Source organism: Trachemys scripta, chromosome 2 (genome assembly GCF_013100865.1).
Source record: "Trachemys scripta elegans isolate TJP31775 chromosome 2, CAS_Tse_1.0, whole genome shotgun sequence".
NCBI classification, from domain to species: domain Eukaryota; kingdom Metazoa; phylum Chordata; order Testudines; family Emydidae; genus Trachemys; species Trachemys scripta.
Genome location: NC_048299.1, coordinates 100,828,255 through 100,843,992, shown reverse-complemented (window position 1 = coordinate 100,843,992; position 15,738 = coordinate 100,828,255). Strand labels below are relative to the sequence as shown.

The following is a 15,738-nucleotide window of genomic DNA, read 5'->3' as shown; positions in this document are numbered from 1 at the left end:
GCAGGGGCTTGGCACGGCGTGTCGCTTGGAGGGGCGCGGGGGTGCAGCACTCGGAGGGGGGCGGGGGCTTCAGGCGGTGCGGCGCTTGGAGGGGCAGGGCTTCGGGCGGCGCGGCGCTGGGGGGGGCAGGGGCTTGTGCAGCACTTGGAGGGTGGGGCTTCGGGCAGCACGGCGCTCAGAGGGGCGGGGGCTTGGTGCAGCGCTGGGGGGGCGGGGCTTGGCACGGCGCATCGCTCGGAGGGGGAGGGGGCGGGGGCTTCGGGCGGCGTGGTGCTGGGGGGGGCGGGGATTTCGGTGGCACTGGTGGGGGCGGGTTCGGCTGTGCGTCGCTCGCGGGGGGGGTACGGCGGGGCGGCGCTCTTCTTTTTTGCCTGGGGCGGCAAAAAAGTTAGAGCAGACCCTGACACAACAGGAAGTTTTTATGATCCTACAAAACCAGGAACTATATTACATATTCTTGAGCACCACCTCCTGGCACCTTGTTGATTAACTGTTTATAGATATACAGATACCGTTTGTAACATAAAACACTGAACTCCCATTAAAAGTCAATGCCTTAACTGCTGTTTGGGCCTTTGAAAAGCTTTCCTTGGTCATTAAACTTTGAACTTTAATGAACAGTTACATTATTACTTAAAAATAAAACTAACAGTTCCAATAATTTTAATGTTTTGGTGATATGAGCAAACACAGTATCTATTTGCTTTCTCTGTACTTATTACTAATGGATAATTTAGCCTGTTGTTCGGGTCTTTCTGTTTTGTCTTGCTTTGCTCCCAGCACAAAGTGTGCTCTTTGTCTTCCCTTTCCAAAGAGCTAATGCAGGCTGGTTGCTCCACAATAATTTTTTACGTATTTATTTTTGTTGCTATATCCATTGTAACATAAAGTACAACTATATAGGTGTAATGTACAATATTTACTCCTTATGCTTGGAAGTTAACAAGACTAGCCAATCTAATACAGTTAATTTTGTTGTTAAGTTTCAGGTCATCTTCTTCTCTTGATTCTGTCTTTGTGACACTCTCAATTATAAGCAGGACTATAAGCAGAGCTGTGCAAATAACTGATTTTTTGATTCTCTGGCTGATACTCACATACACAGACAAAAATTGGGTCGACCCAAAACAAAACATTTAAGTTTTTGGCAAATCAAAAAGGCAAAAAAAAAATAGTTTTGGATCAAACAAAATGTTTCATTCTACCTGAAACAAAATGTTTTGTTTTGTTTTTGTTTTCAAGGTTTTTTTAAATAAAGTTGAAGAACATTGCAAAACAAAAAGTCATTTAGAAAATGCTGAAATGAAACATTTTCAGAATTGTTTTGTTTTGTTTCAACCAAAACAATTTGATGAATTCAACACAAATTCACAAAATAGTTCAGTCAACCCAAATCTGCAAGTTTAAATGCAAGATTTTTAAGTATGGTATGTAATTGCTTCAGTATTGTGCACGATCTATTTAAAAAATAATCGTCTTTGAAGTGTGGTGGAGAATTTTCAGGCCATTAGGATGAAGCAGTCAAATCTTGTTCTATCGTCAACAATACAGAAGAGTAATCATTCCTCTCACAAGAGCCATCTGCATCAGCTAGAAGAAAAGGCTAACTAGATCCAATTCAGCTCTGGAAACAGCACTTTTTCTAAAAAGTGCCCACTGATTTTGGGTGCTTGATATCAGACACCTGGCCTCACATATTGGATGTATAAACCACCTCATTAGCATGAAAATATGAACAATCCTATCTGTCTGTCTTGTCTAACCTATTGCCATATATAAAGTGCTTGAGAATTAAGAAAGGAAAAGTGTGAGTGTATGTAGGGTAAGAGAGAACAGCTCTCCCTCCACTTTGCTGATGAAGTGAGGATTCACCAGGCTGGTGTAGGAGCAGCTGGAGAAGATCCTGGATGAGGAGTGTCTGGGTGTCTCCTTTTAGAAGTGAGGATTTCATTCCATGTTGTTGGGGGTAGTTTTGCTCCAATATCTTAGGAGGGTTCTGTAAGGCATGGGCTGTGCAACCACATATTTTGATGTGTGGCAATATCGCTCGTCAAAGCAAACGTGGCACAGTTACACAACAAGGGTGAGACTGAGATAGTTTTTAGGAGCAGATAGCTGTCCAGGTAGCTGATATTCATCAAATTTAGCTAATAATCTGCTGTAAGATTCTGGAGGTGTTAAGGACAACAAACCTGTTTTTGACATTTAGAATTGCAATAATCTACAAAGTCTATGGAAATGCATTGCAAAATCCTGCAAGACTGTGGTAAATTCATTGCCTTGAGGTATTGCACCTCACCTGACAGTCTGAAATCTGAGGACTGGTGGGGAGGGCAGCTTGGTTTCATAAACATTAGTAGAACTAGTGAAGTTTGTTCATATGGTGATTCTGAGAATATTCATATGTAATATTGATCGGAAAAGTAGTCAGGTAGATGTTAGTGAAAGGATTATATCTAATCTGGCTAGAAAAGTGGGTGAGGTTTGAGGGAAACAACTGAAATGCTTGTACTTGAATGCAAGGAGTCAGCAAATAAAATGGAGGAACTGGAACTACTGATGCAGGAGGTCAGACCAGATATTACTGGGATTACAGAAACATGGTGGAATACCACTTATGACTGGAATACAGATATCGAGGGGTGTGGGGTGTTTAGGGAAAAGAGGGGTAAAGGTGATGGAGTAACATTTTACAAAGCAGTAAAATGTAAAGAAATAAGTGGTACTATGAACAAAACAGAATCTGTCTGGGTCAAAATCTCTTTGGGGAAGGATTGTAAGAGGTTCTATCAGGCTAGTGTTGGGGGGCTGGTATAGGCTCCCAGAGTCAGACTCAAATATGGTTAGAGATCTCTCTAATATTATTAGAGAGAGAAATACTTTTGGGTATTGTCATAGTGGGAGACTTTAACTTCCCTGAGAAGAATTAGAGAATATATGCTATTAATCCATGTAAGGCCCAGTTATTCCTGGATGTGATAGACAATAATTTTCTTCAAATTGTCACTGAACCAACAAGAGGTGATGATACAATTTTAGATTTGGTTTTGGTAAGTAGCAACCATGGGTGGCGGGTGAACCACTGGTTGGGAGAGGCTAGCCCCGGCCCAAGAACCTGTCCCTCTTCCCCTGCCGGAGCCCCCCATCCCTGCGGCTGCCAGCCCCAGGGGACCAGGTGATGTGCATTCCCCCGACCCCGCTTGCGCACAGAGCAGGCAGGCGGGTGCGCCCCCACTGGAGCATGGGGCAGGTGCCCTCCCCAGCCTCATTGTCCCCTGATCCCCCCCCCAGCACCTCCAGCCTCCCCACCCCCCAGTCCCGGTGGCCCTAGCCCCAGCCCAACATGCTTCCCTGAAGAGGAGCAGCCTGCCTGGGCTGGGGCCAAGGGGGAAGGGCAAGCAGTAGGGGGCTTCAGGGAGGAGCGTGGGCAGGGCCATGCCAGGATGTTTGGGGAGCCACAGCCTTCCCCAGCCTATGCAATATGCCACCCAAGGTAGCAAGGACATCATAGAAGAGCAGGTTGTAAGAAATAACCTTGGATTGAGTGATCACCAGTTGATTCATTTGACATTAAACTAAATTAAAACCAGGTTGCCATGTTTGTTTCTTTTTATTTCTAAAGGGCAGTCAGATGGAACCCTAGTCAGTCATAGTCCTTCCAACCCTTCTGCAAGGGTTCTCCCTCCCACCCTTGGATAGAGGGTCCTATCAATTTGTTGAATCAAAAGAAGGCCCTGTAAATTCATCCTTTTTATGCCAAAAGCCTGGTATAAAAGCCTTTGTTTGTTGGGCTCTGGAAAACACAGTTTGAACCAATAAATGCAAACCACCCCAGGTGGTGGTATCTCTTTGGACGTGTTTACAACCTAAATGATTTACACTCCACTGTATTTAGTGCCTGGAGTTGCTTGGTAACCCCTAGCCAACAGTGATACATAAACTTTATACAAGATGGTTCCCAAAGATATTGCATGCCATGGCAATATCCATCATGCTATTACCCTCATTTTACAGATGGGGATCTGAGGCTCAGAATGACTAAGGGCACGGGGGGAGGGATAGCTCAGTGGTTTGAACATTGGTTGTGAGTTCAATCCTGAGGGGGCCATTTAGGGATCTGGGGCAAGAATCTGTCTGGGGATTGGTCCTGCTTTGAGCAGGAGGTTGGACTAGATGACCTCCTGAGGTCCCTTCCAACCCTGATAGTCTCTGTCTATTCTGCCCTGCAGTTCATGTTAATGGGCAGTGTGAATAGCTGTGCACACCAACATGCTGCACTGTAACTCCCTCCCTGTGGGCATGAACTTAAAGTCCTGAGTTGACACTAAAGTAGGACTACCTTTAAGTTCATGCCCGCAGAGGGGAGTTACAGCGCAGCCCTTTGGTGAACACTGCTATTCACAAGCCCTGCATCCAAACTTCAAAGCAGTGTAAATTTGCTCATTGTGACTTGCCCAGAATCTATAACAGGGAATTGAACCTCTGTCTCCTGAGTCCTCAGCTAATGCCCAAACCACTGGACTATCCGTCTTCTCTAGACGCATGTTTCCTCCAGTCACATTTAAGTCCTGTCTAGTTTGGTGACTGCCTCTTCTGGTGTGACATTACAGTCATCTGAAGTGCTTTTGTTAATAGCTCTGTGGTGTAAAGAGGAGAGATGATGGTGATCTGAAGGATCTAAGAATCTGGAACTTTCCTCTTCACCAGATCCAGGGTTTGACAATGTTGAGGCCACACTGTGTCTATACTATTTTCCTTCCTGGATGGGGGTGAGGGGGAGCAAGGTAGGTTTTTTTTAAAAAGCTTATTTAGTGTACTTTGTTAATATTTATTTTTAAAGACCATGTAATGCCCTTGGAGTAGGAGGTGAGACCAGGATACATTTAAGTAAATAAAATAAGTACAACTTCATGATCATTTACTATTGTGCTGCTGTCATGGTTGTTGATACTGCAAGTCACAAGTGGAAATTAATTTCTATTGCAGATTCATCTGTTTCTGTATCCTCAGATGTATCTCCTAGTTAATCCATTGTGAAGAGTCTGTGTGCTCTGCAGAGGATGCATTTTAATTCCTGATACAATGCCAGTGTAATCCATGTTTCTGATGTTAGAAGGCTTTGTTTACCTTTTATTCTATTAAAGGTTTTCTACACTGCAAGCATATCTTCCTTTTGCACAGAATATCCTTACTCACACTTCATTGAACTAACACATTCTGGGCCAATTTTGCTCCTGTCATGTGATGAAGGTCTTTCATGTGATATCACAGGACTTGCTCAGACAACCTTATACAAACACGTCTAGGATACAATCAGATCCTGGCTGGATTGTCTTCCAGTAGTGCTACAGCCTCCTGTTCAAACACATCATCTCTCCTAATTCATTATCAAGCCAAAGAGCTCACTCAGGACAGCGCAAAGTCAATAAATGCCTTGGGATTATTTCACTGGTATAGCGCCACTTCTTGTCAGAAGAGGGATGTAACTTTGAGTGTGCAATAATGTGCTCAAACTACTTCTATTAGATTCTATGGGTGTTTACTCAAACTGATCCTGAACTTTGAACCTTTTAAGATTCCCTGTCGCTTCTCACACACTCATATTTTGTATTTTTTGATAAAGGTGACCTGTCTAGTCAGTGTGTTGTGACGTCATAAGAAGTTTTTCTGGTGAAATAGCCAATATTGCTAGGATGACTTGAATGAGTTTACACTGCTGAAGTACTCGCAGCAGCACTGATACACTGTAACAAAGAAATCAGTACGCTTTGATTGTGGCTACCACAGCAAAAATCTATTACGCAGCCTTAGTCCTGTGGTCTGTCAACAGTTGGTGAGGAGAATTAAAAAAGGTGAGGTGAGCAAAAGGAGGAGTCGTAAATCCCATAAGAGCTATTAGAATTATGAGGGAATTATAGTGGAGCGTGAGTGTAAATGACCAGTGTGGCCATGCTTAGATCTTGTGATTTATTTTTCTTTCAGAGTGGTATTTACTTCTCCTTTCTCTGTCTAAGTTATTGCACCTCCAGTTGTCCACATCCTGGCTCCGCTGTGGAATATAATCTAATATTTCAGTTCCTTACCTGTAGGTTGATAACACTTTCTTCAGGTCACAGTGCTGTGCAAGGCAAGTTAAAGGGATGCAGTCAAGATAGAATACCTCCAATGATTAAAACAAAAAGAATTTCCATTTCACCTTTTATGAAGTTTGCTTACCTTTTACAAGTCACACAGCTAAAACTGTCAAATTAGACTGGGCTGCCTTTCTGGTTTTGCTTTAGACAGCTTTATTTTTTGCTTCTCGTGAACTTAGCACCAAGCTGTTGCATTTGATTTTCTAACCCACTAAGGGAACAGTTAAATCCAGAACAAAAAACGGTTTCCATTAAATTTAAAGAATACATTTTGAAAACACTGACTATTTATATTGGACCAAGTTCATCACAGATGTAACTCTATTGACTGTGGAGCTCATTTGCTATGAACAACTCCTCGGGGAATAGGCATGTGAGTGCTTTGCTCCCCGAATGCATGTGATCATAATCTGACCGTTGCAGAAATCACATCCCAAGAACTGAAAATCCAAATCAAATTCCAAAATAAAGTCAAACACAGGTGATAGCAAAATCCTGGGCCTTGTTTTTATGTGTGTTTGTTTTTTAAAATAAAAACATCTTTCACCATTGAAAAGATGTCCTTGTTAAGCTAAAGGTCGCAGCTACAGACATAGCCAGGAAATCACTCTTTTAAAAGTGTGATCAACTCTCAAAACAACTTTTTTACTCGTAAACGTAATGTCTGTAATATGCAAATACCCTGGTCATGAGAATTGGTTGTGTTAGATCCGAGATAATGGTCTTGTATCTAACAAGAGCAGATCATAACTGTGAGGAGTCCATAGCCTTCTTGAAAGCAAACTAAAGAAACATTGACCATCAATTTCCTGTGTTCTTCTAAGGAACAGAACATTACAGAAAAAAGGTCTGTAGAAGAATAAAGGGGTCCTTTTATATTATTTTAAGAAAAAAAATGTTTTTCTTGTTGAAAATGTGTTAGAGCTTTCAAAAACATACGTAATAAAAGTAAACACGGGGAAACTGTGAAAAAGCTAGAAACACATATCTTAAGGTTAATATCACCATGGTAATCCCATGTGTATAGCTTTATAGTCCACAGTTACTGCATAATACTCTATCTTTGGCTACCTAGCCTTAAAAGAGAGTATTGCAATGTTCTATATAAGTGGTCAAAACCACTGTCTCTTACACTAGCATTGTTTCCATGACTGAGGTAATTATTATAGAAAAGTGTGTGTGTGTGTGTGTGTGTGTGTGTGTGTGTGTGTGTGTGTGAGAGAGAGAGAGAGAGAGAGAGAAAATTTGTTTAGAGACTGCCAGTGTCATGAAAAATAACAATAGCGCCCTCCCCAATACCAAATCCAGTCGACAGTAGTTGCTCAGCTGCATGGGTCTGCTTTTTAGATAGATTATTTTGTTCTAAATATATTTAGGATGGAGTATGGGAGAGAGAGGGGGGAGATGCTGCTGCTGCTGTTGAATGTTAAATGCAAAGCACTTGTCTCTGATAGGCTAGGGAGAAGTGGTTACTCTGCCTATATAAACTGACAACAGCATCCTCTGTGCTTTATAAGTGTCACAGGGGAGCAAAGAAAGAGGAAGAAAGAGAAAGAGGGAGTGGAGAAGAAGGAATCTCACCAATTGGCTGTAAGTAACATTCTTTGTCCTTGTAGCTTCATGCTTAATAAATCCAAGAAGATAAATGCTTGGATTAATTCAACAGTTTGTTACTTCGCCTTGGAGTTTGGCTAATTAATGTTAATTATACAGCCTATTTTATTTTAGAGGAGTAAATTGGAAGCACAAAAGACATTTGCATTTTTTTTAAAGCTAAGTTTGCACAGGTTAGTGTGTGCCTCTTATTTTGTATTTATTCGTGCAGAGATAGAACAATCCCAGTGTTTTGGTTTATGCATATGTATGTGTGACAGCCTTATGGAAAAATTAGACTGCCAATCCAACTGCCACTGTTCTGGACAACCATGTAGACCTTTAAAAATAAAAACAGATGTTTCTCTTCTGTATCTTCTGAATAAGAACAAATCTATTTTGTTTCTATATGTGATATTCTTAAAGTGAACATATCCTCCAGGGAAACCAGTAGGATTTTTTTAATGGAAAATTAGCAAACTGCAAAAGCTGAGCAACTCAGAGTGAAAGCTAAATGAGGTAACTTTGTATACTGACAAGAAAAACAGAAAGTACTAAATAGTGAAAAGTAGGAGCCACCTTATGCATGCATAATTCCTGTTAAAGACAATTGATGCAGAAGCAATTCAGGATCAGGTCAATTGTGTTGACTGTAAATTTAAATCTGTTTGTGTTTGCCTCTATTTCATGCAGAACATTTAATACAAGGCCTTCTCCTGCGGTTCTTAGTTAGACAACATTTACTTCAATGCGAATTTTGCCCAAGAAAAGATTGTAAATCAAAGGTGTAATTCTCTTGCCATTGAATTCAATGGCTAAAATCCCAAAGACTCCAGTGGGGCCATATGCAGCGCTCAAGCCTTTAATTTACATTGGATTCTATAACAAATGGGCAGAGAGATAGATAACATGTCAATCTACTTGACTGAAAATAAATGTATAAAGTTATCAGAATACTTTGAGCCTATGCTGTCCTCAGTTGTTGAAATTTGTATGTTGTTTTAGATGTTATTAATGTGTCTAATCTATAGGGCTTTCTGTTTGGGGGGGGGACCCCTCCCACCAAAACAATATACATGTATATGTATGTCTCCTATCTGCATTTAATAATCTCAGTCATTGATGTTAGTGTTTTTGTTGTTGTTTTGCTTTGTGCTTCAGATTGGTTCTGTTGAATTAGAGACCAGGTAGGTGTTCATACAATTAGAAAGCATTAAATAATTGGTGATTAAAAACCTCCATATTCTCTTTGTGGTATCTGTTCTTTCTCTCTGCTCAGAAATTTTCTGGCACTCCTTAATAAACTGTAAGTTTTAAAAAATAACCTTCTCAACCAGAAACAGAATTTAAAGAAACCACAATTCTGTTGTTGATATTTTGTCAATGTGTACATAAAAATAACATGCATATTGTAATTGGAAGCAAACGTAGGCAATAATAATCAGAAATAGTTATTTACATAAGTATTATAGCTATAAATGTATTGCCTAAGTTTGTCTCCATATATATGTATGTTTTATAAATATATAAAAATGTGTGGTGCTCTTCTTACTGATTTTTAAAGTAAATAGAAAATAAGTTCAACGAGGAGTCCGGTGGCAATAAATTGTGAATAAGTTCACATACTCAGTACATACAATCTAGGGACTAGAAACAGTTCTTCTACAGTTTCAAATATATATCATTAAGATGAAATGCAGATTTGTTGTAATGTTCTAATTTGAAGGCAGCCAGATACTGCTTGGTCAAGGTGGCAAAAGGCTATAATGTCAAGCATAGGTTGTATAGTATAATACAATATCTAATGATATACTCAGGAAAAATCTGAAAACTAAAGAACTTTATTTTTTATATGTATATATAATGTAAATGCCATACAGCGACTGACCTTGCTCCTATGTAGGATGCAGTGTCATTATAGCTGTGTTGGTCCCAGGATACTAGAGACACAAGGTGGACGAGGTAATATCTTTTATTGGACTAACTTCTGTTTGTGAGAGAAACAAGCATTCAAGCTTACACAGAGCTCTTCTTCAGATGTCCCGCTGCCTGAAGTGACTCAAGAGTGAGGCCTAGTCTTCACTTACCGGCTGGTCCGGAGGCACGCCATCGATGTTCTGGGATCGATTTATCGCGTCTGGTTAAGACGAGATAAATCGATCCCGGATTGATCCCGGAAGTGCTCACAATCGGCGCCGGTACTCCAGCTTGCCGAGAGGAGTACGCGGCATCGACGGGGGGAGACTTCCGGCCGCGTCTGGACCGCGGTAAGTCCGGAGTAAGGTACTTCGAATTCAGCTATGTTATTAACGTAGCTGAATTTGCGTACCTTAGTCCGAAGTCCGGACTAAGTGGGGACCAGCCCTGAGAGTGCCAACCTCAGGGCAGACTGTTAGGTAGCAGGGAATGATCCCCAGATTGCTTGAGTTCTGTACTTACATTTCTACAACCACTTAACACCAAGTGTAAACTCCCCAGGCAATGTAACAGCCTAAATATGGAATCACAGACAGTCCCCTTGGGGACTCCGATCTCTCTCATTACCACCTGAGCGTATCTTTGTGATAGATGGTCCCTTCCATCAAGAATAGCAACAAAAAAGTTATTCCCAGTTCCAAAGGACAAGTCATTTACCCCTTGGATCTTATAGCGAAGACAACACTTGTAGCCAACCTGAAATAAATTAGATGAAGATTTAGTAAACAGGAAATGGAAATGAGTTATTAACAAGGTTAAAGCAGGTAAACAGATATACACAAATGAGTTACAATCTTAAATTTCAAACTGTAATAGAAGCTTCTATAATAAGCAAGCTCTATATGACCTGTAGGGCTAGCCCAAGTTAAATACTGGGGACCTCTTGTTTATGCCTAGTAAACCTTGCTACCCCCCCCCCCCCCGAGTCCAAGCAGCATAGAAATATTGTTCTTTCTTGCTCTCATTGAAACCAATAACAATTCCTTCATTGTCTCTAGTGGAGCATGGTTGGGCCCCAACAGCAGATGTTATATGATGGTGACACATGCCCATAGATCTCTGTTGAATCACTGGAGACTAATGAAGCTCAAGTAGAACACATTTTTGGTAATATTTCACTGTGATGGGGTAGTCTGCCATGGAGGGCAGTAGTGCCTAGTTGTCAGCCTCCCCCACCACCTGGCTTGGTCGTTTAAAGATTTGGAAGGGTTCAATAGATACACATAGAGACCAAAGGATCCTGGGAATGAATGATGATTGAGGAAGGAATTTGGAGGCTGTACTTCCAAGGGCCTGAAACCTTGCTGAAAAGGCAGGGCAAGGCTCCCCTCTTGACCAACCAATTGGGAAAAGGTTGGGAGAAGGGGAGCGGCATAAAGTCTGCCTCCTACATCACCGCAGACAGATTACTGACAGGGGAAGGCTGGCCTGCTGAACCCTCCAGAGTGGGAGGCTAACTGGGAACCGTGTTCAGCTGAAGGGAGTTGGCAAAAGCCTTTCAATAGATTCCTCTAAGCCAATGAGGCCTGAGATACAACCCCAGTCCCAGAAAGAGAACTGGGGGGTTGAGGGGATTCATGTTTACAGGAGAGAGATACTGATTGTTTTAAGGCAAGGGGCAGAGAGCTAGCAGTACAATCCAGCTGCTACAGGGAAGAACTGAGACTGGATTTTATGAAATACTTCTTTAGCTGTTCCTAGGAGGTGCAGTGGGGAACCACTAAGTTGGGGCAAGGGAAGCAGAGTCTGTAGATCTTGTGAAGATGCTGGTGAGCAAGGTAAAAGTAGGAGCAGCCCAGAAAAAAATGGTGGAGGAATTGAAGGAATGGTCCTTAGCCACCTAAACTGGGTCCTGGGGCTGGAACCAAGAGGAGGTGTGGACTCTTGTTTCTCCTACCTCTCCTCCAGGACAAGAGGAGAAACATAGGTGTCAAGAATAAAAGAAGCCAAGCAAGTGCCAGGCAGAGGTCAGAGATGATCTTGAAAGACATTAGATTTTGAGTTTTCTATTTTCTGGACTTTTCTGTTAACCCCCAGAAGGGGAATGGACTGAGCAGTGACCTGGCTGGATGGCTAGGCCACATACATTGTCAGACTGTTGTCAGATAACTGAAAGAGCTGTTAGGCTAAGAAAATCCCAGTAACACTGCTCCTGGACACTGGGAGGTACTCTGGTGGTGAGAGGCACAATAACATGCCCTTATATTCCTGGCATTCTATCTACCAGGTTGGGTTTGTTAGTGAATTAGAGCACTGCAGTATGCATGTAGTGTTTAGGAAATGGTAGGGTGAGAGAGAGAGAGGCACATAGACAGAAAGGTTAGTGAGCTGTGTCAGGAATTATAGTAGGTAGAACTTTGACCTCCATAGAAGTTGAGGGAGATGTAGCTATTTTCTAGGGAAATTTTGAAAGGCCAATTGAAGAGAATACTGTACATCAACCTCGAAATAAATAAATGCTCGTGCAGAAATTATAGCTGTTCCCTCAGGAACAAACATTAAAGATGCTGAGTGCCTCCTGAAAAGCACGGTGTGGCCCCAACAGGCATGGAACTGACAGAAGTTGGGAATACTTGAACATCTCCCAACAGCAACTGAACAGGATTGGGCTTTCATTGTTTGTGACCCAAGTAAAAAGAGACCACTCTCAGACATGAGAGAGAACTTGTTCTTGTGAAATTTCCAGCCAAACTGTGCTAACTCAAGTCCCAGACCTGCAATTCTTGTGCATTCAGAAGTCCTACTGACTTGAAAAATGTGGAAATGATGAATAAGCCTTTACATTTTAGGGTGCTTATCACTCTGAACCTGGACTCTGAAGCTTTTTTGAGGTATCCTGTTGCTTCTCACCAATTCATATCCTGTATATTGAAGCAGTTTTGTGATAAAGGTCAGCTCTCTTTCCATTGTAGTATTGCCTCCATTTTGTGTGAAATATGTAGTGCCACTAGGATAGCTTTCAATAATTTGTATTGCTGTGATCCTTGTAGCAGAGCTCATCCACTGTAATGGAGAATTCAGTCTCCGAGGTGTGGTTAACTTAGCAAAGTGATTTATTTAATCAGACATAGTCATATATACTATACTAGCAACAGTTCAGAAGGAGAGCCAAAAAGATTCTGTGGGTTCAAGATGGTGCTGTAAATCCCAGAAGAACTAAGATAAAGTAAGAGGGGAAAGAAGTGCGATTTTAAATGACCAATGTGTTCATGCTTAAATCTTGTGGATTTCTATTGATCTCAGAACGGTGGTTAATAGGACTGTTCAGGAGTTTTCCATTAAACATTTTCTATCAAAAACATTTAACTTCTTCAGATTTTTCCCCAGGAAATTTTTGATTTTGTTGAAATTTTCTGATTCTTTTCAGCTGGGAAAATTGAAATTAAATCTTTTGTTCCAGGTAGGGTCAACCCGAATTTCTGTTTGTTGAACTGAATCAAAACAATTCATTTTTGGTCGGTTAGATATTAATCTGTGTCAACTTGCACTGCCATGAGGCCTCTTCAGAGTTGTAATTTAGGTGTCTCATGCCCCCATTCTCCTCTATGTGTATGTCTACACAGCAAAGAAAAACCCACGTCTGGACCATGCCAGGTGACTTGGGTTCATGGGGCACAAGCCGTGGGGCTGTTTCATTGCTGTGTAGACTTCCAGGATAGGGCTAGAGCCCGGGCTCTGGGACCCTCCCACCCCACAGAGTCCTAGCACCTTGACTCCAGCCTGAGCCCAGATATTTGCACAGCAATGAAACAGACCCACAGCCTGAGCCTCATGAACCCAAGTCAGCTGGCATGGGCCAACTGTGGGTGTCTAGCTGCGGTGTAGATGTAGTCCAGCCAGGAAGCCTAGCTCATAGAGTATATCTCCCATGATGCATTTTGGTCTCCCATCTTCTTTAACTGCCATGGTGCATCAGGGGAAAAATAATGCAGCCAGGAAGCCTGGCCCATAGAAAAAAAGGGGGCATGAAGCACTGGAACTACAACTACCATGAGGCACCACAGTAGATAATGAATACTAAACAATAATGTTTAGTATTAAACATAATGATGTTTAATAAACATTAAACAAAATAATGAAACTAAACATTTTAACGTTTCTGAAACATTTTGATTCAGAACTTTCCATTTTACAAAAAAAAATCAACTATTTGTCATGATTTGGGATGAAAATAAATGTTGAAATATTAGAACAAGCAAGCAAACCAACACAATGCTTTTTTCCTGGCCAAGATTGTACCTGAAGGCACAACCCAGGATTAGCCCTATTTTGCCTCAGTCACCCATCGTAGGCACAATTTCCTTCTTGCTTGGAGTAATCTGCTGCTGGCCTATACCGGAAAGCACAACACTTTTTCCAGCTCACTGGCACACAAAGTTTGCAGGCTATACCATCCATTTGGATGGTGCAGCTTGTCCTACTGGAGCCTTTGGACAGCTTCATAGGCAGGTTCGGAGGGGTAACACAGCAATGACACTCGGGGGCTATTTGCATCCACAAAGGCACACAGATAGAGCAGTCCTTGTGGTTCCCAAGTACAGGATTGTCCCAGTTGTTTTGTGGGGTAGAGATCCGACTAATTACCGTCCTTCCACAACTGTGCAAATGCTGGGGATGATCTAGCCCATTGCTTCCTCAAATTACAACTAAAATTTGTATCACGGAAAAGTGAATTTTTTAATAGGTGGGTAGAAAAGATTAAATAGGCTGAATAGAAACACAGAAGTTGGGAAGGATCATCCACCCCCAGATCGCCTGTAATGACAAGATATTGATCATGCTGGCTATGGCCACCTAATGATGATTCTTCTCATTGCTCTAGGGAAAGAGTAAAATCCGTGTAGGTCCTGAGCAAACTCTAAGAGCAAAGTTAATATACTCTAGAGGTGAAATCCTGGCCCCACTGAAGTTGACAGCAAAACTCCCGTTGACTTCAATGAGGTCAGGATTTCACCCCAAAACTGCATTTTATCTTCATTTTAGTAGAAGGGCTCAAACCACAACATTTGGAGCTGCAGTTGGATCCAAACATCCCCAGAGTTTGGATCTAATGTCCCACTGCTTAAGTTGGCATAAGTGTCCAGAACATAACTAATACTATTAAAGTAAATGAGAATTAATTGTATCATTATCAGAATAATCCTACAGAGAATCAGAAAGATGTAAAGATACCTTTGAATTGAAAGAAACGTCAGCTTCCAAAGAAAATCCTGTTATAAGGAAACCTTACAACCTGTCACACATTAATAACTATAGTATTAAAATAATTGGTGATGAGAGAAATATCAATTTATTTGTGCATACATAGAACGTTGCTGAATTCATGCCTTTTAACTTGGTTTTTGGGAAAAGATAATGTCACGTGAAGAAATTTTGTGTTAAACCACACTTTACTATTGTGTGATACTAAGAAAAAGCAGAAGAACGAAGAGCTTGTGGCAGATGAGTTATACCGCTGTCTGTTCTGGTACACATGGATAGGTCACTGGACATAGTGATGTCGACCGAAATGTTAAACTGAACTAATCCATATTTAAAAGTACACAAGAAATATCAGTGGTCAGTGGTGAATACATACAGAGCCAAATTCTGAAGTCCTTACTCAGTTTTTTTTATGGTCCTCACTCAGGCAAAACTCCCATTAACCTGGCACACAAGAGTTAAAATTTTGCCTACAACTTCCATATCTACGAAATTTTAGACTGGGAAGAGAAGAACAGGTTCTACTCATGTGGCTTTTAAAGTATGCTACAACAACGAACTTATAAAATAAGGTTATAAAACAATCAGAAAATGGATAAGGGCAGTACAAACTGAGGGCTATATTGGGGATATTTTGCAAGCAATAAAATATGTAGTTTTCTTTTAGAGAAAAGCTCTAAACTAAGGAAGCATCAGACTGACCATTGAGCTGTGTTTGTATTGTTTCAGCAGATGTATATACTGGCTAATGGTTTATATTAATTTACTTAGCAACATATTGATAAAATTTCAAACAGTAACCAAGGGTATGCTGGCAATGGCACATTTAGTG

At 41.3% G+C, this 15,738-nt stretch overlaps 1 protein-coding gene across 2 annotated transcripts in view; it reads left to right on the top strand.

Annotated features, from left to right (window-relative positions):
• Nucleotides 1-15,738, top strand: part of LOC117872653 (aromatic-L-amino-acid decarboxylase-like) — a 71,019-nt gene that overhangs the window by 8,095 nt on the left and 47,186 nt on the right. The window contains exon 1 of one of the 2 annotated variants that reach the window (XM_034761336.1): nt 7,537-7,724. The exons of the other annotated variant lie outside the window; for it this stretch is intronic. The gene's annotated coding sequence lies outside the window, so the exon portion shown is untranslated. Of the gene's footprint in view, nt 1-7,536; nt 7,725-15,738 lie in introns of those variants that run through there. 2 annotated transcript variants of the gene reach the window in all.